The 22,067-nt window shown below is 47.3% G+C and overlaps 10 non-coding genes across 10 annotated transcripts; all 10 read right to left on the reverse strand.

Moving 5' to 3' along the window:
• Positions 1 to 903: 903 nt before the first annotated feature.
• Trnak-cuu (transfer RNA lysine (anticodon CUU)) lies at positions 904 to 980 on the reverse strand. Its single transcript has one exon. It is a non-coding gene; the product is annotated as a tRNA-Lys (tRNA).
• Positions 981 to 2,430: 1,450 nt separating this feature from the next.
• Positions 2,431 to 2,507, reverse strand: Trnak-cuu (transfer RNA lysine (anticodon CUU)). Its single transcript has one exon. It is a non-coding gene; the product is annotated as a tRNA-Lys (tRNA).
• Positions 2,508 to 2,955: 448 nt separating this feature from the next.
• On the reverse strand, positions 2,956 to 3,028 carry Trnar-ucg (transfer RNA arginine (anticodon UCG)). The gene has a single exon. It is a non-coding gene; the product is annotated as a tRNA-Arg (tRNA).
• Positions 3,029 to 3,547: 519 nt separating this feature from the next.
• Trnat-agu (transfer RNA threonine (anticodon AGU)) lies at positions 3,548 to 3,619 on the reverse strand. Its single transcript has one exon. It is a non-coding gene; the product is annotated as a tRNA-Thr (tRNA).
• A 1,856-nt stretch (positions 3,620 to 5,475) lies between these two features.
• Trnak-cuu (transfer RNA lysine (anticodon CUU)) lies at positions 5,476 to 5,552 on the reverse strand. The gene has a single exon. It is a non-coding gene; the product is annotated as a tRNA-Lys (tRNA).
• A 1,450-nt stretch (positions 5,553 to 7,002) lies between these two features.
• On the reverse strand, positions 7,003 to 7,079 carry Trnak-cuu (transfer RNA lysine (anticodon CUU)). The gene has a single exon. It is a non-coding gene; the product is annotated as a tRNA-Lys (tRNA).
• A 448-nt stretch (positions 7,080 to 7,527) lies between these two features.
• Positions 7,528 to 7,600, reverse strand: Trnar-ucg (transfer RNA arginine (anticodon UCG)). Its single transcript has one exon. It is a non-coding gene; the product is annotated as a tRNA-Arg (tRNA).
• Positions 7,601 to 8,535: 935 nt separating this feature from the next.
• On the reverse strand, positions 8,536 to 8,612 carry Trnak-cuu (transfer RNA lysine (anticodon CUU)). Its single transcript has one exon. It is a non-coding gene; the product is annotated as a tRNA-Lys (tRNA).
• A 1,022-nt stretch (positions 8,613 to 9,634) lies between these two features.
• On the reverse strand, positions 9,635 to 9,706 carry Trnat-agu (transfer RNA threonine (anticodon AGU)). Its single transcript has one exon. It is a non-coding gene; the product is annotated as a tRNA-Thr (tRNA).
• Positions 9,707 to 10,566: 860 nt separating this feature from the next.
• Trnar-ucg (transfer RNA arginine (anticodon UCG)) lies at positions 10,567 to 10,639 on the reverse strand. The gene has a single exon. It is a non-coding gene; the product is annotated as a tRNA-Arg (tRNA).
• Positions 10,640 to 22,067: the final 11,428 nt, after the last annotated feature.

Consider the following 22,067-nt stretch of genomic DNA (forward strand, 5'->3'; position numbering starts at 1 on the left):
TTATATACGACCCATTTCGAAACGCTCACACCCCCTGAGGAACTGTGTTTTCGTTCCACACAGCCCCTGCCCCTTACTCTTTTCCACCCATTCGTTACATTCAACCTCTTACGAGACCGACCAAACATACACAGGAAAAGAAGACCACACACTTTGCGCATTCGGAATCGATGGCAGGGTGTCCCTCGCCGCATTTGCTACGATGGCCATTTGCTACTTCTGCAGAAGCGGCGGCGGCGGCGGCGACGACGACGACGACGACGACGACGACCGCGAGAGGCTCTGAGATTTGTGAGAAATACATCTATAAAATGTAATTCAGACTGCCTCGTCTCACCTTATGCTATACCGCTTTGGCAAATGCTTTATCTGCGCCATTCGCCTTAATCACTTCTGAGAGTAATTCTTGATAATACGCCTGTCGCTAATTGTTCCTCATCACAGATACTGCTTTTATACGGCCACGATCCGCAACTGATTTCCAAGATTCGTCTTCCTCCTGTGAGGATGGAACTCACGACCCCTGCTTTACTAGACCAATGCTCTACCACTGAGCTAAACATGCGCCGCCTAGCGGCACTTTTGCGTTCTTCGTCCGTATGGTCGTCTGAATCATCAGACTTCAGCTGACAACACTTCATATTTTCGACTAATATTTGCAGCAATGGCGACCCATTACTGCTTGGCTACACATCTGACACGTAGACGATATTCTCTCCAAACAAAACCACCTGCACTTCAGAACATGACTTTCACACATGTCTACAAAATCACCTTCACCTTCAAATACAGTTTTCTTGCGACTGATGGAGACGTAGGCAAATTTTAAAGTTGCTATATCCATTACATCACGTTAATCAGAAAATCGGTAATTTACATCTGCAGCGGAAAAAAATTCCGTTCCGGCCAGCGTAGGGCTCGAACCCACGACCCTGTGAATAAGAGTCTCATGCTCTACCGACTGAGCTAGCCGTGCTGCCTCGTTGGATACCTGCTGGCCAGCAGATCACACAGTAATCGTTTGGGTTGGGTGGTCCCATACAGAATCTCCCCATGCTGCCTAATGTTTTCCTAACGTCACACTCGTCACGTACTTCACTTTTATATCATATTCACTTCTGAGAGGTAAAGGAATTGCATGAAAATCTGCAGAGCTAGCGGCGTCAAAATTAACACACATACTTGATGTGACTCAAAAGTCGAACGAGTTACTTTCCGACGTTGTTTTAGATGTGCAAGTGCCAGTCACACCTCGCGGTGAGGCCACTCTGCCGTTCATTTCGCTAGTTAACACCTGTCTTGTTGTGTGTGTTTCAAGCTTAAGTCCATCTCCAAGCACAAAATGCTCAACAGCAACATTCAGACGGTTTCGTACTGCTCAATTGCTACATTAAAACGATATGTTTCTTTTTCAGAACTGGAAAAACACGACCGTTACAGGATTCGAACCTGCAATCTTCGGATATGAAGTCCTACGCCTTATCCATTAGGCCACACGGTCACTGACGACCAAGAATAACTTATATACGACTCATTTCGAAACGCTCACACCCCCTGAGGAACTGTGTTTTCGTTCCACACAGCCCCTGCCCCTTACTCTTTTCCACCCATTCGTTACATTCAACCTCTTACGAGACCGACCAAACATAGACAGGAAAACAAGACCACACACTTTGCGCATTCGGAATCGATGGCAGGGTGTCCCTCGCCGCATTTGCTACGATGGCCATTTGCTACTTCTGCAGAAGCGGCGGCGGCGGCGGCGGCGAAGGCGAAGACGACGACGACGACGACGACGACCGCGAGAGGCTCTGAGATTTGTGAGAAATACATCTATAAAATGTAATTCAGACTGCCTCGTCCCACCTTATGCCGTACCGCTTTGGCAAATGCTTTATCTGCGCCATTCGCCTTAATCACATCTGAGAGTAATTCTTAATAATACTCCTGTCGCTAATTGTTCCTCATCACAGATACTGTTTGCTATACGGCCACGATGCGCAACTGATTTCCAAAATTCGTCTTCCTCCTGTGAGGATGGAACTCACGACCCCTGGTTTACTAGACCAATGCTCTACCACTGAGCTAAACAGGCGCCGCCTAGCGGCACTTTTGCGTACTTCGTCCGTACGGTCGTCTGAATCATCAGACTTCAGCTGACAACACTTCATATTTTCGACTAATATTTGCAGCAATGGCGACCCATTACTGCTTGGCTACACATCTGACACGTAGCCGTGTTCTCTCCAACCAAAACCACTTGCGCTTCAGAATATGACTTTCACACATGTCTACAAAATCACCTTCACTTCAAATACAGTTTTCTTGCGACTGATGGAGACGTAGGCAAATTTATAGTTGCTATTTCCATTACATCACGTTAATCAGAAAATCGGTAATTTACATCTGCAGCGGAAAAAAATTCGGTTCCGGCCAGCGTAGGGCTCGAACCCACGACCCTGTGAATAAGAGTCTCATGCTCTACCGACTGAGCTAGCCGTGCTGCCTCGTTGGATACCTGCTGGCCAGCAGATCACACAGTAATCGTTTGGGTTGGGTGGTCCCATACAGAATCTCTCCATGCTTCCTAATGTTTTCCTAACGTCAAACTCGTCACGTACTTCACTTCTATTTCATAATCATTTCTGAGAGGTAAAGGAATTGCATGACAATCTGCAGAGCTAGCGGCGTCAAAATTAACACACATACTTGATGTGACTCAAAATCCGAACGAGTTACTTTCCGACGTTGTTTTAGATGTGCAAGTGCCAGTCAAAACTCGCGGTGAGGGCACTCTGCCGACCATTTCGCTAGTTAACACCGGTCTTGTTGTGTGTGTTTCAGGTTCAAGACCATCTCCATGTACAAAATGGTCAACAGCAACATTCAGACGGTTTCGTACTGCTCAATTGCTACATTAAAACGGTATGTTTCTTTTTCAGAAATGGAAAAACACGACCGTGACAGGATTCGAACCTGCAATCTTCGGATCCGAAGTCCGACGCCTTATCCATTAGGCCACACGGTCACTGACGACCAAGTGTAACTTATATACGACCCATTTCGAAACGCTCACACCCCCTGAGGAACTGTGTTTTCGTTCCACACAGCCCCTGCCCCTTACTCTTTTCCACCCATTCGTTACATTCAACCTCTTACGAGACCGACCAAACATACACAGGAAAAGAAGACCACACACTTTGCGCATTCGGAATCGATGGCAGGGTGTCCCTCGCCGCATTTGCTACGATGGCCATTTGCTACTTCTGCAGAAGCGGCGGCGGCGACGACGACGACGACGACGACGACGACGACGACGACGACCGCGAGAGGCTCTGAGATTTGTGAGAAATACATCTATAAAATGTAATTCAGACTGCCTCGTCCCACCTTATGCCGTACCGCTTTGGCAAATGCTTTATCTGCGCCATTCGCCTTAATCACATCTGAGAGTAATTCCTAATAATACTCCTGTCGCTAATTGTTCCTCATCACAGATACTGTTTGCTATACGGCCACGATGCGCAACTGATTTCCAAAATTCGTCTTCCTCCTGTGAGGATGGAACTCACGACCTCTGGTTTACTAGACCAATGCTCTACCACTGAGCTAAACAGGCGCCGCCTAGCGGCACTTTTGCGTACTTCGTCCGTACGGTCGTCTGAATCATCAGACTTCAGCTGACAACACTTCATATTTTCGACTAATATTTGCAGCAATGGCGACCCATTACTGCTTGGCTACACATCTGACACGTAGCAGTGTTCTCTCCAACCAAAACCACTTGCGCTTCAGAATATGACTTTCACACATGTCTACAAAATCACCTTCACTTCAAATACAGTTTTCTTGCGACTGATGGAGACGTAGGCAAATTTATAGTTGCTATTTCCATTACATCACGTTAATCAGAAAATCGGTAATTTACATCTGCAGCGGAAAAAAATTCCGTTCCGGCCAGCGTAGGGCTCGAACCCACGACCCTGTGAATAAGAGTCTCATGCTCTACCGACTGAGCTCGCCGTGCTGCCTCGTTGGATACCTGCTGGCCAGCAGATCACACAGTAATCGTTTGGGTTGGGTGGTCCCATACAGAATCTCTCCATGCTTCCTAATGTTTTCCTAACGTCACACTCGTCACGTACTTCACTTTTATTTCATAATCATTTCTGAGAGGTAAAGGAATTGCATGACAATCTGCAGAGCTAGCGGCGTCAAAATTAACACACATACTTGATGTGACTCAAAAGCCGAACGAGTTACTTTCCGACGTTGTTTTAGATGTGCAAGTGCCAGTCAAAACTCGCGGTGAGGGCACTCTGCCGACCATTTCGCTAGTTAACACCGGTCTTGTTGTGTGTGTTTCAGGTTCAAGACCATCTCCAAGTACAAAATGGTCAACAGCAACATTCAGACGGTTTCGTACTGCTCAATTGCTACATTAAAACGGTATGTTTCTTTTTCAGAAATGGAAAAACACGACCGTGACAGGATTCGAACCTGCAATCTTCGGATCTGAAGTCCGACGCCTTATCCATTAGGCCACACGGTCACTGACGACCAAGTGTAACTTATATACGACCCATTTCGAAACGCTCACACCCCCTGAGGAACTGTGTTTTCGTTCCACACAGCCCCTGCCCCTTACTCTTTTCCACCCATTCGTTACATTCAACCTCTTACGAGACCGACCAAACATACACAGGAAAAGAAGACCACACACTTTGCGCATTCGGAATCGATGGCAGGGTGTCCCTCGCCGCATTTGCTACGATGGCCATTTGCTACTTCTGCAGAAGCGGCGGCGGCGGCGACGACGACGACGACGACGACGACGACGACCGCGAGAGGCTCTGAGATTTGTGAGAAATACATCTATAAAATGTAATTCAGACTGCCTCGTCTCACCTTATGCTATACCGCTTTGGCAAATGCTTTATCTGCGCCATTCGCCTTAATCACTTCTGAGAGTAATTCTTGATAATACGCCTGTCGCTAATTGTTCCTCATCACAGATACTGCTTTCTATACGGCCACGATCCGCAACTGATTTCCAAGATTCGTCTTCCTCCTGTGAGGATGGAACTCACGACCCCTGCTTTACTAGACCAATGCTCTACCACTGAGCTAAACATGCGCCGCCTAGCGGCACTTTTGCGTTCTTCGTCCGTATGGTCGTCTGAATCATCAGACTTCAGCTGACAACACTTCATATTTTCGACTAATATTAGTAGCTATGGCGACCCATTACTGCTTGGCTACACATCTGACACGTAGCCGATATTCTCTCCAAACAAAACCACCTGCACTTCAGAACATGACTTTCACACATGTCTACAAAATCACCTTCACCTTCAAATACAGTTTTCTTGCGACTGATGGAGACGTAGGCAAATTTTAAAGTTGCTATATCCATTACATCACGTTAATCAGAAAATCGGTAATTTACATCTGCAGCGGAAAAAAATTCCGTTCCGGCCAGCGTAGGGCTCGAACCCACGACCCTGTGAATAAGAGTCTCATGCTCTACCGACTGAGCTAGCCGTGCTGCCTCGTTGGATACCTGCTGGCCAGCAGATCACACAGTAATCGTTTGGGTTGGGTGGTCCCATACAGAATCTCCCCATGCTGCCTAATGTTTTCCTAACGTCACACTCGTCACGTACTTCACTTTTATATCATATTCACTTCTGAGAGGTAAAGGAATTGCATGAAAATCTGCAGAGCTAGCGGCGTCAAAATTAACACACATACTTGATGTGACTCAAAAGTCGAACGTGTTACTTTCCGACGTTGTTTTAGATGTGCAAGTGCCAGTCACACCTCGCGGTGAGGCCACTCTGCCGTTCATTTCGCTAGTTAACACCTGTCTTGTTGTGTGTGTTTCAAGCTTAAGTCCATCTCCAAGCACAAAATGCTCAACAGCAACATTCAGACGGTTTCGTACTGCTCAATTGCTACATTAAAACGATATGTTTCTTTTTCAGAACTGGAAAAACACGACCGTGACAGGATTCGAACCTGCAATCTTCGGATATGAAGTCCTACGCCTTATCCATTAGGCCACACGGTCACTGACGACCAAGAATAACTTATATACGACTCATTTCGAAACGCTCACACCCCCTGAGGAACTGTGTTTTCGTTCCACACAGCCCCTGCCCCTTACTCTTTTCCACCCATTCGTTACATTCAACCTCTTACGAGACCGACCAAACATAGACAGGAAAACAAGACCACACACTTTGCGCATTCGGAATCGATGGCAGGGTGTCCCTCGCCGCATTTGCTACGATGGCCATTTGCTACTTCTGCAGAAGCGGCGGCGGCGGCGGCGGCGAAGGCGAAGACGACGACGACGACGACGACGACCGCGAGAGGCTCTGAGATTTGTGAGAAATACATCTATAAAATGTAATTCAGACTGCCTCGTCCCACCTTATGCCGTACCGCTTTGGCAAATGCTTTATCTGCGCCATTCGCCTTAATCACATCTGAGAGTAATTCTTAATAATACTCCTGTCGCTAATTGTTCCTCATCACAGATACTGTTTGCTATACGGCCACGATGCGCAACTGATTTCCAAAATTCGTCTTCCTCCTGTGAGGATGGAACTCACGACCCCTGGTTTACTAGACCAATGCTCTACCACTGAGCTAAACAGGCGCCGCCTAGCGGCACTTTTGCGTACTTCGTCCGTACGGTCGTCTGAATCATCAGACTTCAGCTGACAACACTTCATATTTTCGACTAATATTTGCAGCAATGGCGACCCATTACTGCTTGGCTACACATCTGACACGTAGCCGTGTTCTCTCCAACCAAAACCACTTGCGCTTCAGAATATGACTTTCACACATGTCTACAAAATCACCTTCACTTCAAATACAGTTTTCTTGCGACTGATGGAGACGTAGGCAAATTTATAGTTGCTATTTCCATTACATCACGTTAATCAGAAAATCGGTAATTTACATCTGCAGCGGAAAAAAATTCGGTTCCGGCCAGCGTAGGGCTCGAACCCACGACCCTGTGAATAAGAGTCTCATGCTCTACCGACTGAGCTAGCCGTGCTGCCTCGTTGGATACCTACTGGCCAGCAGATCACACAGTAATCGTTTGGGTTGGGTGGTCCCATACAGAATCTCTCCATGCTTCCTAATGTTTTCCTAACGTCAAACTCGTCACGTACTTCACTTCTATTTCATAATCATTTCTGAGAGGTAAAGGAATTGCATGACAATCTGCAGAGCTAGCGGCGTCAAAATTAACACACATACTTGATGTGACTCAAAATCCGAACGAGTTACTTTCCGACGTTGTTTTAGATGTGCAAGTGCCAGTCAAAACTCGCGGTGAGGGCACTCTGCCGACCATTTCGCTAGTTAACACCGGTCTTGTTGTGTGTGTTTCAGGTTCAAGACCATCTCCATGTACAAAATGGTCAACAGCAACATTCAGACGGTTTCGTACTGCTCAATTGCTACATTAAAACGGTATGTTTCTTTTTCAGAAATGGAAAAACACGACCGTGACAGGATTCGAACCTGCAATCTTCGGACCCGAAGTCCGACGCCTTATCCATTAGGCCACACGGTCACTGACGACCAAGTGTAACTTATATACGACCCATTTCGAAACGCTCACACCCCCTGAGGAACTGTGTTTTCGTTCCACACAGCCCCTGCCCCTTACTCTTTTCCACCCATTCGTTACATTCAACCTCTTACGAGACCGACCAAACATACACAGGAAAAGAAGACCACACACTTTGCGCATTCGGAATCGATGGCAGGGTGTCCCTCGCCGCATTTGCTACGATGGCCATTTGCTACTTCTGCAGAAGCGGCGGCGGCGACGACGACGACGACGACGACGACGACGACGACGACGACGACGACCGCGAGAGGCTCTGAGATTTGTGAGAAATACATCTATAAAATGTAATTCAGACTGCCTCGTCTCACCTTATGCTATACCGCTTTGGCAAATGCTTTATCTGCGCCATTCGCCTTAATCACTTCTGAGAGTAATTCTTGATAATACGCCTGTCGCTAATTGTTCCTCATCACAGATACTGCTTTCTATACGGCCACGATCCGCAACTGATTTCCAAGATTCGTCTTCCTCCTGTGAGGATGGAACTCACGACCCCTGCTTTACTAGACCAATGCTCTACCACTGAGCTAAACATGCGCCGCCTAGCGGCACTTTTGCGTTCTTCGTCCGTATGGTCGTCTGAATCATCAGACTTCAGCTGACAACACTTCATATTTTCGACTAATATTAGTAGCTATGGCGACCCATTACTGCTTGGCTACACATCTGACACGTAGCCGATATTCTCTCCAAACAAAACCACCTGCACTTCAGAACATGACTTTCACACATGTCTACAAAATCACCTTCACCTTCAAATACAGTTTTCTTGCGACTGATGGAGACGTAGGCAAATTTTAAAGTTGCTATATCCATTACATCACGTTAATCAGAAAATCGGTAATTTACATCTGCAGCGGAAAAAAATTCCGTTCCGGCCAGCGTAGGGCTCGAACCCACGACCCTGTGAATAAGAGTCTCATGCTCTACCGACTGAGCTAGCCGTGCTGCCTCGTTGGATACCTGCTGGCCAGCAGATCACACAGTAATCGTTTGGGTTGGGTGGTCCCATACAGAATCTCCCCATGCTGCCTAATGTTTTCCTAACGTCACACTCGTCACGTACTTCACTTTTATATCATATTCACTTCTGAGAGGTAAAGGAATTGCATGAAAATCTGCAGAGCTAGCGGCGTCAAAATTAACACACATACTTGATGTGACTCAAAAGTCGAACGTGTTACTTTCCGACGTTGTTTTAGATGTGCAAGTGCCAGTCACACCTCGCGGTGAGGCCACTCTGCCGTTCATTTCGCTAGTTAACACCTGTCTTGTTGTGTGTGTTTCAAGCTTAAGTCCATCTCCAAGCACAAAATGCTCAACAGCAACATTCAGACGGTTTCGTACTGCTCAATTGCTACATTAAAACGATATGTTTCTTTTTCAGAACTGGAAAAACACGACCGTTACAGGATTCGAACCTGCAATCTTCGGATATGAAGTCCTACGCCTTATCCATTAGGCCACACGGTCACTGACGACCAAGAATAACTTATATACGACTCATTTCGAAACGCTCACACCCCCTGAGGAACTGTGTTTTCGTTCCACACAGCCCCTGCCCCTTACTCTTTTCCACCCATTCGTTACATTCAACCTCTTACGAGACCGACCAAACATAGACAGGAAAACAAGACCACACAGTTTGGGCATTCGGAATCGATGGCAGGGTGTCCCTCGCCGCATTTGCTACGATGGCCATTTGCTACTTCTGCAGAAGCGGCGGCGGCGGCGACGACGACGACGACGACCGCGAGAGGCTCTGAGATTTGTGAGAAATACATCTATAAAATGTAATTCAGACTGCCTCGTCCAACATTATGCCGCACCGCTTTCTCAAATGCTTTATCTGCGCCATTCGCCTTAATCACATCTGAGAGTAATTCTTAATAATACTCCTGTCGCTAATTGTTCCTCATCACAGATACTGTTTGCTATACGGCCACGATGCGCAACTGATTTCCAAAATTCGTCTTCCTCCTGTGAGGATGGAACTCACGACCTCTGGTTTACTAGACCAATGCTCTACCACTGAGCTAAACAGGCGCCGCCTAGCGGCACTTTTGCGTACTTCGTCCGTACGGTCGTCTGAATCATCAGACTTCAGCTGACAACACTTCATATTTTCGACTAATATTTGCAGCAATGGCGACCCATTACTGCTTGGCTACACATCTGACACGTAGCCGTGTTCTCTCCAACCAAAACCACTTGCGCTTCAGAATATGACTTTCACACATGTCTACAAAATCACCTTCACTTCAAATACAGTTTTCTTGCGACTGATGGAGACGTAGGCAAATTTATAGTTGCTATTTCCATTACATCACGTTAATCAGAAAATCGGTAATTTACATCTGCAGCGGAAAAAAATTCCGTTCCGGCCAGCGTAGGGCTCGAACCCACGACCCTGTGAATAAGAGTCTCATGCTCTACCGACTGAGCTCGCCGTGCTGCCTCGTTGGATACCTGCTGGCCAGCAGATCACACAGTAATCGTTTGGGTTGGGTGGTCCCATACAGAATCTCTCCATGCTTCCTAACGTTTTCCTAACGTCACACTCGTCACGTACTTCACTTTTATTTCATAATCATTTCTGAGAGGTAAAGGAATTGCATGACAATCTGCAGAGCTAGCGGCGTCAAAATTAACACACATACTTGATGTGACTCAAAAGCCGAACGAGTTACTTTCCGACGTTGTTTTAGATGTGCAAGTGCCAGTCAAAACTCGCGGTGAGGGCACTCTGCCGACCATTTCGCTAGTTAACACCGGTCTTGTTGTGTGTGTTTCAGGTTCAAGACCATCTCCAAGTACAAAATGGTCAACAGCAACATTCAGACGGTTTCGTACTGCTCAATTGCTACATTAAAACGGTATGTTTCTTTTTCAGAAATGGAAAAACACGACCGTGACAGGATTCGAACCTGCAATCTTCGGATCCGAAGTCCGACGGCTTATCCATTAGGCCACACGGTCACTGACGACCAAGTGTAACTTATATACGACCCATTTCGAAACGCTCACACCCCCTGAGGAACTGTGTTTTCGTTCCACACAGCCCCTGCCCCTTACTCTTTTCCACCCATTCGTTACATTCAACCTCTTACGAGACCGACCAAACATACACAGGAAAAGAAGACCACACACTTTGCGCATTCGGAATCGATGGCAGGGTGTCCCTCGCCGCATTTGCTACGATGGCCATTTGCTACTTCTGCAGAAGCGGCGGCGGCGGCGACGACGACGACGACGACGACGACGACCGCGAGAGGCTCTGAGATTTGTGAGAAATACATCTATAAAATGTAATTCAGACTGCCTCGTCCCACCTTATGCCGTACCACTTTGGCAAATGCTTTATCTGCGCCATTCGCCTTAATCACATCTGAGAGTAATTCTTAATAATACTCCTGTCGCTAATTGTTCCTCATCACAGATACTGTTTGCTATACGGCCACGATGCGCAACTGATTTCCAAAATTCGTCTTCCTCCTGTGAGGATGGAACTCACGACCCCTGGTTTACTAGACCATTGCTCTACCACTGAGCTAAACAGGCGCCGCCTAGCGGCACTTTTGCGTACTTCGTCCGTACGGTCGTCTGAATCATCAGACTTCAGCTGACAACACTTCATATTTTCGACTAATATTTGCAGCAATGGCGACCCATTACTGCTTGGCTACACATCTGACACGTAGCCGTGTTCTCTCCAACCAAAACCACTTGCGCTTCAGAATATGACTTTCACACATGTCTACAAAATCACCTTCACTTCAAATACAGTTTTCTTGCGACTGATGGAGACGTAGGCAAATTTATAGTTGCTATTTCCATTACATCACGTTAATCAGAAAATCGGTAATTTACATCTGCAGCGGAAAAAAATTCCGTTCCGGCCAGCGTAGGGCTCGAACCCACGACCCTGTGAATAAGAGTCTCATGCTCTACCGACTGTGCTAGCCGTGCTGCCTCGTTGGATACCTGCTGGCCAGCAGATCACACAGTAATCGTTTGGGTTGGGTGGTCCCATACAGAATCTCTCCATGCTTCCTAATGTTTTCCTAACGTCACACTCGTCACGTACTTCACTTTTATTTCATAATCATTTCTGAGAGGTAAAGGAATTGCATGAAAATCTGCAGAGCTAGCGGCGTCAAAATTAACACACATACTTGATGTGACTCAAAAGTCGAACGAGTTACTTTCCGACGTTGTTTTAGATGTGCAAGTGCCAGTCACACCTCGCGGTGAGGCCACTCTGCCATTCATTTCGCTAGTTAACACCTGTCTTGTTGTGTGTGTTTCAAGCTTAAGTCCATCTCCAAGCACAAAATGCTCAACAGCAACATTCAGACGGTTTCGTACTGCTCAATTGCTACATTAAAACGATATGTTTCTTTTTCAGAACTGGAAAAACACGACCGTGACAGGATTCGAACCTGCAATCTTCGGATATGAAGTCCTACGCCTTATCCATTAGGCCACACGGTCACTGACGACCAAGAATAACTTATATACGACTCATTTCGAAACGCTCACACCCCCTGAGGAACTGTGTTTTCGTTCCACACAGCCCCTGCCCCTTACTCTTTTCCACCCATTCGTTACATTCAACCTCTTACGAGACCGACCAAACATAGACAGGAAAACAAGACCACACACTTTGCGCATTCGGAATCGATGGCAGGGTGTCCCTCGCCGCATTTGCTACGATGGCCATTTGCTACTTCTGCAGAAGCGGCGGCGGCGACGACGACGACGACGACGACGACGACCGCGAGAGTTTCTGAGATTTGTGAGAAATACATCTATAAAATGTAATTCAGACTGCCTCGTCCCACCTTATGCCGTACCGCTTTGGCAAATGCTTTATCTGCGCCATTCCCCTTAATCACATCTGAGAGTAATTCTTAATAGTACTCCTGTCGCTAATTGTTCCTCATCACAGATACTGTTTGCTATACGGCCACGATGCGCAACTGATTTCCAAAATTCGTCTTCCTCCTGTGAGGATGGAACTCACGACCCCTGGTTTACTACACCAATGCTCTACCACTGAGCTAAACAGGCGCCGCCTAGCGGCACTTTTGCGTACTTCGTCCGTACGGTCGTCTGAATCATCAGACTTCAGCTGACAACACTTCATATTTTCGACTAATATTTGCAGCAATGGCGACCCATTACTGCTTGGCTACACATCTGACACGTAGCCGTGTTCTCTCCAACCAAAACCACTTGCGCTTCAGAATATGACTTTCACACATGTCTACAAAATCACCTTCACTTTCAAATACAGTTTTCTTGCGACTGATGGAGACGTAGGCAAATTTTAAAGTTGCTATTTCCATTACATCACGTTAATCAGAAAATCGGTAATTTACATCTGCTGCGGAAAAAATTCCGTTCCTCCCAGCGTAGGGCTTGAACCCACGATCCTGTGAATAAGAGTCTCATGCTCTACCGACTGAGCTGGCCGTGCTGCCTCGTTGGATACCTGCTGGCCAGCAGATCACACAGTAATCGTTTGGGTTGGGTGGTCCCATACAGAATCTCTCCATGCTGCCTAATGTTTTCCTAACGTCACACTCGTCACGTACTTCACTTTTATATCATATTCACTTCTGAGAGGTAAAGGAATTGCATGAAAATCTGCAGAGCTAGCGGCGTCAAAATTAACACACATACTTGATGTGACTCAAAAGTCGAACGAGTTACTTTCCGACGTTGTTTTAGATGTGCAAGTGCCAGTCACACCTCGCGGTGAGGCCACTCTGCCATTCATTTCGCTAGTTAACACCTGTCTTGTTGTGTGTGTTTCAAGCTTAAGTCCATCTCCAAGCACAAAATGCTCAACAGCAACATTCAGACGGTTTCGTACTGCTCAATTGCTACATTAAAACGATATGTTTCTTTTTCAGAACTGGAAAAACACGACCGTGACAGGATTCGAACCTGCAATCTTCGGATATGAAGTCCTACGCCTTATCCATTAGGCCACACGGTCACTGACGACCAAGAATAACTTATATACGACTCATTTCGAAACGCTCACACCCCCTGAGGAACTGTGTTTTCGTTCCACACAGCCCCTGCCCCTTACTCTTTTCCACCCATTCGTTACATTCAACCTCTTACGAGACCGACCAAACATAGACAGGAAAACAAGACCACACACTTTGCGCATTCGGAATCGATGGCAGGGTGTCCCTCGCCGCATTTGCTACGATGGCCATTTGCTACTTCTGCAGAAGCGGCGGCGGCGACGACGACGACGACGACGACGACGACGACGACCGCGAGAGGTTCTGAGATTTGTGAGAAATACATCTATAAAATGTAATTCAGACTGCCTCGTCCCACCTTATGCCGTACCGCTTTGGCAAATGCTTTATCTGCGCCATTCGCCTTAATCACATCTGAGAGTAATTCTTAATAATACTCCTGTCGCTAATTGTTCCTCATCACAGATACTGTTTGCTATACGGCCACGATGCGCAACTGATTTCCAAAATTCGTCTTCCTCCTGTGAGGATGGAACTCACGACCCCTGGTTTACTACACCAATGCTCTACCACTGAGCTAAACAGGCGCCGCCTAGCGGCACTTTTGCGTACTTCGTCCGTACGGTCGTCTGAATCATCAGACTTCAGCTGACAACACTTCATATTTTCGACTAATATTTGCAGCAATGGCGACCCATTACTGCTTGGCTACACATCTGACACGTAGCCGTGTTCTCTCCAACCAAAACCACTTGCGCTTCAGAATATGACTTTCACACATGTCTACAAAATCACCTTCACTTTCAAATACAGTTTTCTTGCGACTGATGGAGGCGTAGGCAAATTTTAAAGTTGCTATTTCCATTACATCACGTTAATCAGAAAATCGGTAATTTACATCTGCTGCGGAAAAAATTCCGTTCCTCCCAGCGTAGGGCTTGAACCCACGATCCTGTGAATAAGAGTCTCATGCTCTACCGACTGAGCTGGCCGTGCTGCCTCGTTGGATACCTGCTGGCCAGCAGATCACACAGTAATCGTTTGGGTTGGGTGGTCCCATACAGAATCTCTCCATGCTGCCTAATGTTTTCCTAACGTCACACTCGTCACGTACTTCACTTTTATATCATATTCACTTCTGAGAGGTAAAGGAATTGCATGAAAATCTGCAGAGCTAGCGGCGTCAAAATTAACACACATACTTGATGTGACTCAAAAGTCGAACGAGTTACTTTCCGACGTTGTTTTAGATGTGCAAGTGCCAGTCACACCTCGCGGTGAGGCCACTCTGCCATTCATTTCGCTAGTTAACACCTGTCTTGTTGTGTGTGTTTCAAGCTTAAGTCCATCTCCAAGCACAAAATGCTCAACAGCAACATTCAGACGGTTTCGTACTGCTCAATTGCTACATTAAAACGATATGTTTCTTTTTCAGAACTGGAAAAACACGACCGTGACAGGATTCGAACCTGCAATCTTCGGATATGAAGTCCTACGCCTTATCCATTAGGCCACACGGTCACTGACGACCAAGAATAACTTATATACGACTCATTTCGAAACGCTCACACCCCCTGAGGAACTGTGTTTTCGTTCCACACAGCCCCTGCCCCTTACTCTTTTCCACCCATTCGTTACATTCAACCTCTTACGAGACCGACCAAACATAGACAGGAAAACAAGACCACACACTTTGCGCATTCGGAATCGATGGCAGGGTGTCCCTCGCCGCATTTGCTACGATGGCCATTTGCTACTTCTGCAGAAGCGGCGGCGACGACGACGACGACGACGACGACGACGACGACCGCGAGAGGTTCTGAGATTTGTGAGAAATACATCTATAAAATGTAATTCAGACTGCCTCGTCCCACCTTATGCCGTACCGCTTGGCAAATGCTTTATCTGCGCCATTCGCCTTAATCACATCTGAGAGTAATTCTTAATAGTACTCCTGTCGCTAATTGTTCCTCATCACAGATACTGTTTGCTATACGGCCACGATGCGCAACTGATTTCCAAGATTCGTCTTCCTCCTGTGAGGATGGAACTCACGACCCCTGGTTTACTAGACCAATGCTCTACCACTGAGCTAGACAGGCGCCGCCCAGCGGCACTTTTGCGTACTTCGTCCGTACGGTCGTCTGAATCATCAGACTTCAGCTGACAACACTTCATATTTTCGACTAATATTTGCAGCAATGGCGACCCATTACTGCTTGGCTACACATCTGACACGTAGCCGTGTTCTCTCCAACCAAAACCACTTGCACTTCAGAACATGACTTTCACACATGTCTACAAAATCACCTTCACTTCAAATACAGTTTTCTTGCGACTGATGGAGACGTAGGCAAATTTATAGTTGCTATTTCCATTACATCACGTTAATCAGAAAATCGGTAATTTACATCTGCAGCGGAAAAAAATTCCGTTCCGGCCAGCGCAGTTCTCGAACCCACGACCCTGTGAATAAGAGTCTCATGCTCTACCGACTGAGCTAGCCGTGCTGCCTCGTTGGATACCTGATTGGCAGCAGATCACACAGTAATCGTTTGGGTTGGGTGGTCCCATACAGAATCTCTCCATGCTTCCTAATGTTTTCCTAACGTCACACTCGTCACGTACTTCACTTTTATTTCATAATCATTTCTGAGAGGTAAAGGAATTGCATGACAATCTGCAGAGCTAGCGGCGTCAAAATTAACACACATACTTGATGTGACTCAAAAGCCGAACGAGTTACTTTCCGACGTTGTTTTAGATGTGCAAGTGCCAGTCAAAACTCGCGGTGAGGGCACTCTGCCGACCATTTCGCTAGTTAACACCGGTTTTGTTGTGTGTGTTTCAGGTTCAAGATCATCTCCATGTACAAAATGGTCAACAGCAACATTCAGACGGTTTCGTACTGCTCAATTGCTACATTAAAACGGTATGCTTCTTTTTCAGAACTGGAAAAACACGACCGTGACAGGATTCGAACCTGCAATCTTCGGATCCGAAGTCCGACGCCTTATCCATTTTTTGTTTTTTTTTTATTTTTTTATCTTTTTTTATTTTTATTTCTTTTTTACATTAGTTAACCCTTTTATAAAATGGAACTAAAAAAAGAACCAAGTGCCACAGCCACTTTTCATCCTAAAAAAAAAATCTGTTCCTCTTCAGGCGTTGGCTCCTGACTAAACCTACCTCAGAGAGCTGCCTATCTACCAGGGTAAATATAGGAAATCGAGGTTAGGGCTTTCCTTACAAACAAAACAAAATCTTCTTTTTTCTGAATTTTATTTTTATTTTTATTATTGTTATGTTATAATTTTTTTGTTTTCGTTTAGTTTTGTTGTGTCATTGATCAGAGGCCTTCTGCGCCCCGCTGGTAATATGTTGAGTCACGTCTTCTCGAAATTGATGCGTTCTGTTCAATTGTTCAGAAATGTTCATTGGTTCAAGCAGGAAACGTTCTTCTTTCTTGGCTTAACACATTCCAGCTGCGAGGCGGGTCGTGGAAAGCACTCCCAAGGAAGTTCGAGAAAAATTGTCCGTATTTTGGGTGACGGACAACGATATAATGACGGTCATTGAGGTATGTCCAAAAATCGAGTACAGAGTCTACAGTTTGTCCAAATAGGTAGTGAATGGCATGTCCGCGAATCCAATTCACAGCATTGGTCTTTGTCCGAGGAAAATATTCACGATCCGGAAATAATAATGAAAGGGGAATAATCCGATCCGGAATGTCCGGCGTTAGAAAAGCGACAATAAGACGAATCAAGTGCCAAACCTCCTCCGCCGGTCCGCAAACAAACCGATGTTCATCATTGCCTGGGACTCCACACGTGGAACAGAGAGGTGATTGGGCGAGGTGGATACGATGAAGACGAGATTGGTTGATTTGCTTACCATTGACAGTTAGGTACCAGACAGATTGAACATTCGTGTCAAGGTAACGGGCGAAAACCGCGCGCCATACATGACGCCAGTCTACCTGGGGAACTTTTGTTCAATCGGGTTAGGTGGACGACCTAATTGGAGGACACTGTATACTGCCTTTGTCTTGAGTAAAAGCTGTCTTGGTAAGGTGAGGCGTAGATAACTGAGTTCAAGAAAGAAGTATCGTATATAATGTAACTGGACCGGAACGTCCGAGATCATCACTGGGGCTGACAGTGAGACCGGCGTATATGCCGTCAGGAGTAGACCAGTGAGGCTCGTTGGGCATCGTGTCCATACTGTCATCTGGGAGCTGACAAATAGGACGCGAGCTCTATCCGGCACGTGAAACAGACCTATCCCACCTCGTTCACGGGGAAGAGTAAGGGTTGCATAGTTAACTTTGAATAACAGCCCAGAGCTGACGAAAGATGCCATCGCTGCCAACATGCGACGTGCCACAGTAACCGGGAAAGGTAGAACTTGTGCTACATGGGGAACTCGGGATGCGATATATATATTGACATATCGAGCTCGTTGGAGAATATCTAGGGATCGAAGGCGATGATCCATAAGACCCGCTCTGATCATTAAAAGGAGGCGTCTGCAGTTGATGGCGGCTGAACGCCGGAGATCAGATGAAAAGTCTATTCCTAAACAGCGAATGGTATCAACGGTGGTGAGAGGTGTAATACACTCCACAGGGAGTCCTGTGCCAATGAACATAACTTGTGACTTACGTACGTTTAAAGAGCTACCCGACGCCTCACCATAAGTCGCTACCCACGTCAAAAGAGCTCGAACTTCGTCGGCATTACGTAAACAGATGACTACATCGTCAGCATAGGCCGTGCAACAGAATCGGTATCGATCTATGGATAACCCTACCAAACGTTGTCTGAGCCCACATAGCAAGGATTCCAAGGAAAAGGCGTACAAAATCGCTGATAGAGGGCAACCTTGACGTACGGATCGACCTATTTTTATCGGAGGAGTGAGTCTCCCATTGTACATAATCCTGGAAGAGGCACCCCGCAGAAGGCGCATCACTACCGTGATAACGGCGACTGGGAAACCCATATGGTGGAGAACGGCCGTAAGGAACGAATGGTCAACCCTATCAAAAGCTTGACTAAAGTCCAAAGACGCAAGTGCCCCAGAGAGGCGTTGTGCCTGGGTAACGGCGATCATATCCCTGTAGCGGCATAAAGCCGTGCGGATATTATTATCCCCTCCCAAAGATGCTTGGTCTGGCGACACAACATATCGGGCAACGGTTTTAAGTCGTGCCGCCAAAAGGCGAGTGAAGATTTTCATATCACTGTAAAGGAGGGTGAGGGGCCGATAATCACTGATATTGTTGCCACTATGCGGTTTATGTACAGGAATAATAATTCCTTCCATGAAAGCGTCCCGCACAGGTACTTCCGGAGACATCAGTTCCCGACAGATGGAGGTGAAGGTGGACTCTAACAAATCACGGAAGGTGCGATAAAATTCGAGGGGAAGACCGTCGGGTCCTGGGGAGCGATTGATGGTTCCTGCTCGGATCGCATCGCGGACTTCATCATCATTCACCTCTGACACCAAGTCAATCGCCGCATCTCCTGGGAGACCACCGAAGTTGAGCTGTGAGACTTCCTCGATCAACTCTGGGGAATGTGGAATTGCGGCGTAGAGCTGCTGGTAGTGGGCGTGAAGCACATTCCCTATTGCAGATTGGGTTACGTAGCGACGCCCATCTTGGTCTGTTAGGATGGGAATAAATTTTCGGCGACGATGTTGGCGTTCTTGGATGATATGATACATAGATGGATGTTCATGAGGCATGCGATCAGCAGTACGAGATCGTACTATCGCTCCTTCCAAATGCCTTCGCATGAGATTGGAGATTTGGGCCTTAGCATGGTTTATCCTTGTATGACGCTCAGGGGAGGCTGGCATCGTGGAGCATTCTCGTAGGATCCTGTAGTAAAAGTCCATAGTGCTCTTCCTCCAGGCGACAACATCTTTGCCATATCGGATCAAAGTTTTTCGAAAAGCAGGTTTTGCACACTGGATCCACCAGGATATGGTAGACGGATACGTGAGACGGCGTCTATTACATGTGATCCAAGTGTCTTCTATTAGAAGTCGACAGTCAGGTGAATTAAGAAGTGCCGTGTTCAGTTTCCATAAACCACGTCCGTGCCATACTGCCTGTCTTGTGAGAACAACGTCACAGAAGTAAGCCTCATGATCTGAGAAAGCAACAGGCCAGATTTCAGCCTGTCGTGTGTGTTGAATTAGGGATCGCGAGATGTAGATGCGATCCAGTCGGCTAGAGGAGTAGGCAGTGTAGTACGTAAAGCCCAAACGATCACCGTGAACATGTCTCCACGTGTCGACAAATTGTAGCCGCATCACGACTGTTTCCAGAGCTGCACATGGTGAGTGACGCGGCAATTGATCCTGATGTCGCTGGGTGCAGTTGAAGTCTCCACCCATGACCCAGTCATCGTGTGGTCCCATAAAAAGGGGTGTAACTTCATCTGCAAAGAAGGCATTGCGTTCACGACGGTAGCTGGAGCCCGACGGCGCATAAATGTTGACGATGCGTACACCAAAGAGAGTAAGGGCCATACATCTGCCGTTGGGGAGGTATAGGACATCTTCGGCAGGAAGACCTTCTCGTAAGATGATGGCAACACCACTACAGGTGTCCGAAGCGGGAGAAAGATGCGCCGTGAAGCCATGTGGTGGTGAAAAATCGGCGACATGCACTTCCTGAAAAAGCGCAATATCAATGTCCGCATCATAAATCATATCGCGGAGCAGCGCTAGTTTGTGGGGCGCACGAATGGTCACGAGGTTAATCGTTACGAAACGATAATGCTGGTGTTGGAGTCCCACAGGCACAGGTGGGGCTGCTTCTTCAGGAGCGAGAGGTCGTCGATCTTGCCGGTCCGCTGAAGAGGTTGCTATTGTGGAGAGCTTGCGGGCGCGGGCGCAACAGATTGGGGCGCCCCATCATCAGCACCGCCCACCCCAGTCCCTTCGATCTCCACGCCGTCTGCCCAGGAGGCTGATACTGCGGTAGGGTACCGACTGTGTACATCATCCATGTGGAGAGGAGACGTATTTTTCGGCTCAGCGTATAGACTTTCTTCAACGTCGACTTGTGGGGGCGATGGCGCCAGTAAGGAGGGGTGGTCGTTGCCAGTGGTCGCCTGTGGCGGGTCGTTCGCATCAGACGTTTGGACATCATAGAGCGGTTTATCATCCATCTTCGGTTCTGCATCTCTGGCATCCATCCAGAGAATGGATTCATCAGGGGGTGTACGGCTACGTTTCTTTCTCTTTCGTGTCGACCCTTGTTTTCGAACAGGTCGTTCCGAGTCTGATTGCGGGTGGCCTTCGTCTGACTCCGGACCAGTCTGAAGGAAAGCAGAAGTAGGTACCACTCCCGGATCAACGTCCATCTCAGCAGCATTTTCAGTCACAGTGCTGCGATGATGTGGAAGGTCAGGATCTGGCGTCTGTGGCACCTCAGAAGGAATCTCAGTAGCGGTTGCATCTGCCTGATCAGACGACGTCAACAGAGCAGGAAGACCCTGTGTAGAGGTGCTACCTTCCTGGGCAGCCTTGGCATATGTGACCGGGATCTGAGTGATCACCGCTGGGGACGCTTCCTCACCGACCGGCGTTTGGATCAGGCGCCGTCGCATGCAGGCGGATCTGACGTGGCCATCTTGTCCACAACCCGCACATGTTCGGGGTTGGCCGTCGTACATGACAATGGCTCGCACACCGCCAATTGTCAGGTATGATGGTATATGTTTTTTCAGTTCAATTTTTACCTGACGCACACCAATAAGGACATAGTAGGTCGTGAAGGTTTGCCAATTTTCCTCTACGTAACCGATGACGTTACCGTATGGTTGTAACGCAGAGACAACTGCGTCCTTCGGCACTTCAAATGGTAGTTCAAACACCCTAATAGTGCACTGACCGTACTCTGCGAGTTAAAGTGTTACTGCTCCGACGTGACCATCAGAGTATTTGAACTTAAGTCCATTGGTATGGCGGCAAATAACATCTTCACACACCTCGGTGTTTGTCATTTTAATATGAACAACACTACTCGTGATCGAAAAATGGATTTCGATAACGTGGTTAGGATATAAACGAACTTCTTCACGTAGGAACGTTTCAACTTCAAGTGCACGAGGTCGCGAATGTTCAGCTGGGAAGGGAACTTTAAGGGTCGCACGGCGGTAAGCGCTCGACATGTTGCTCGCGGTGGACGGACACAAGCCTTAAAGCTACGACGCGGAAGTAAACAAACCTGCAGCGGAGCACGGGGCCGGCGCGCGGGGCCGTCCGCACGCTGCCACGGCTGAGAGCCGACTGTTAATCGTTCGCTTGTATCTGCCTACACACGTCTGCTGGTTGGGAATTATTCCACTTCCATGGCAAGGTGCGCATGTAGGAGT

The sequence above is a fragment of the Schistocerca gregaria genome, unplaced genomic scaffold, assembly GCF_023897955.1.
Source record: "Schistocerca gregaria isolate iqSchGreg1 unplaced genomic scaffold, iqSchGreg1.2 ptg000180l, whole genome shotgun sequence".
Lineage (NCBI taxonomy): Eukaryota > Metazoa > Arthropoda > Insecta > Orthoptera > Acrididae > Schistocerca > Schistocerca gregaria.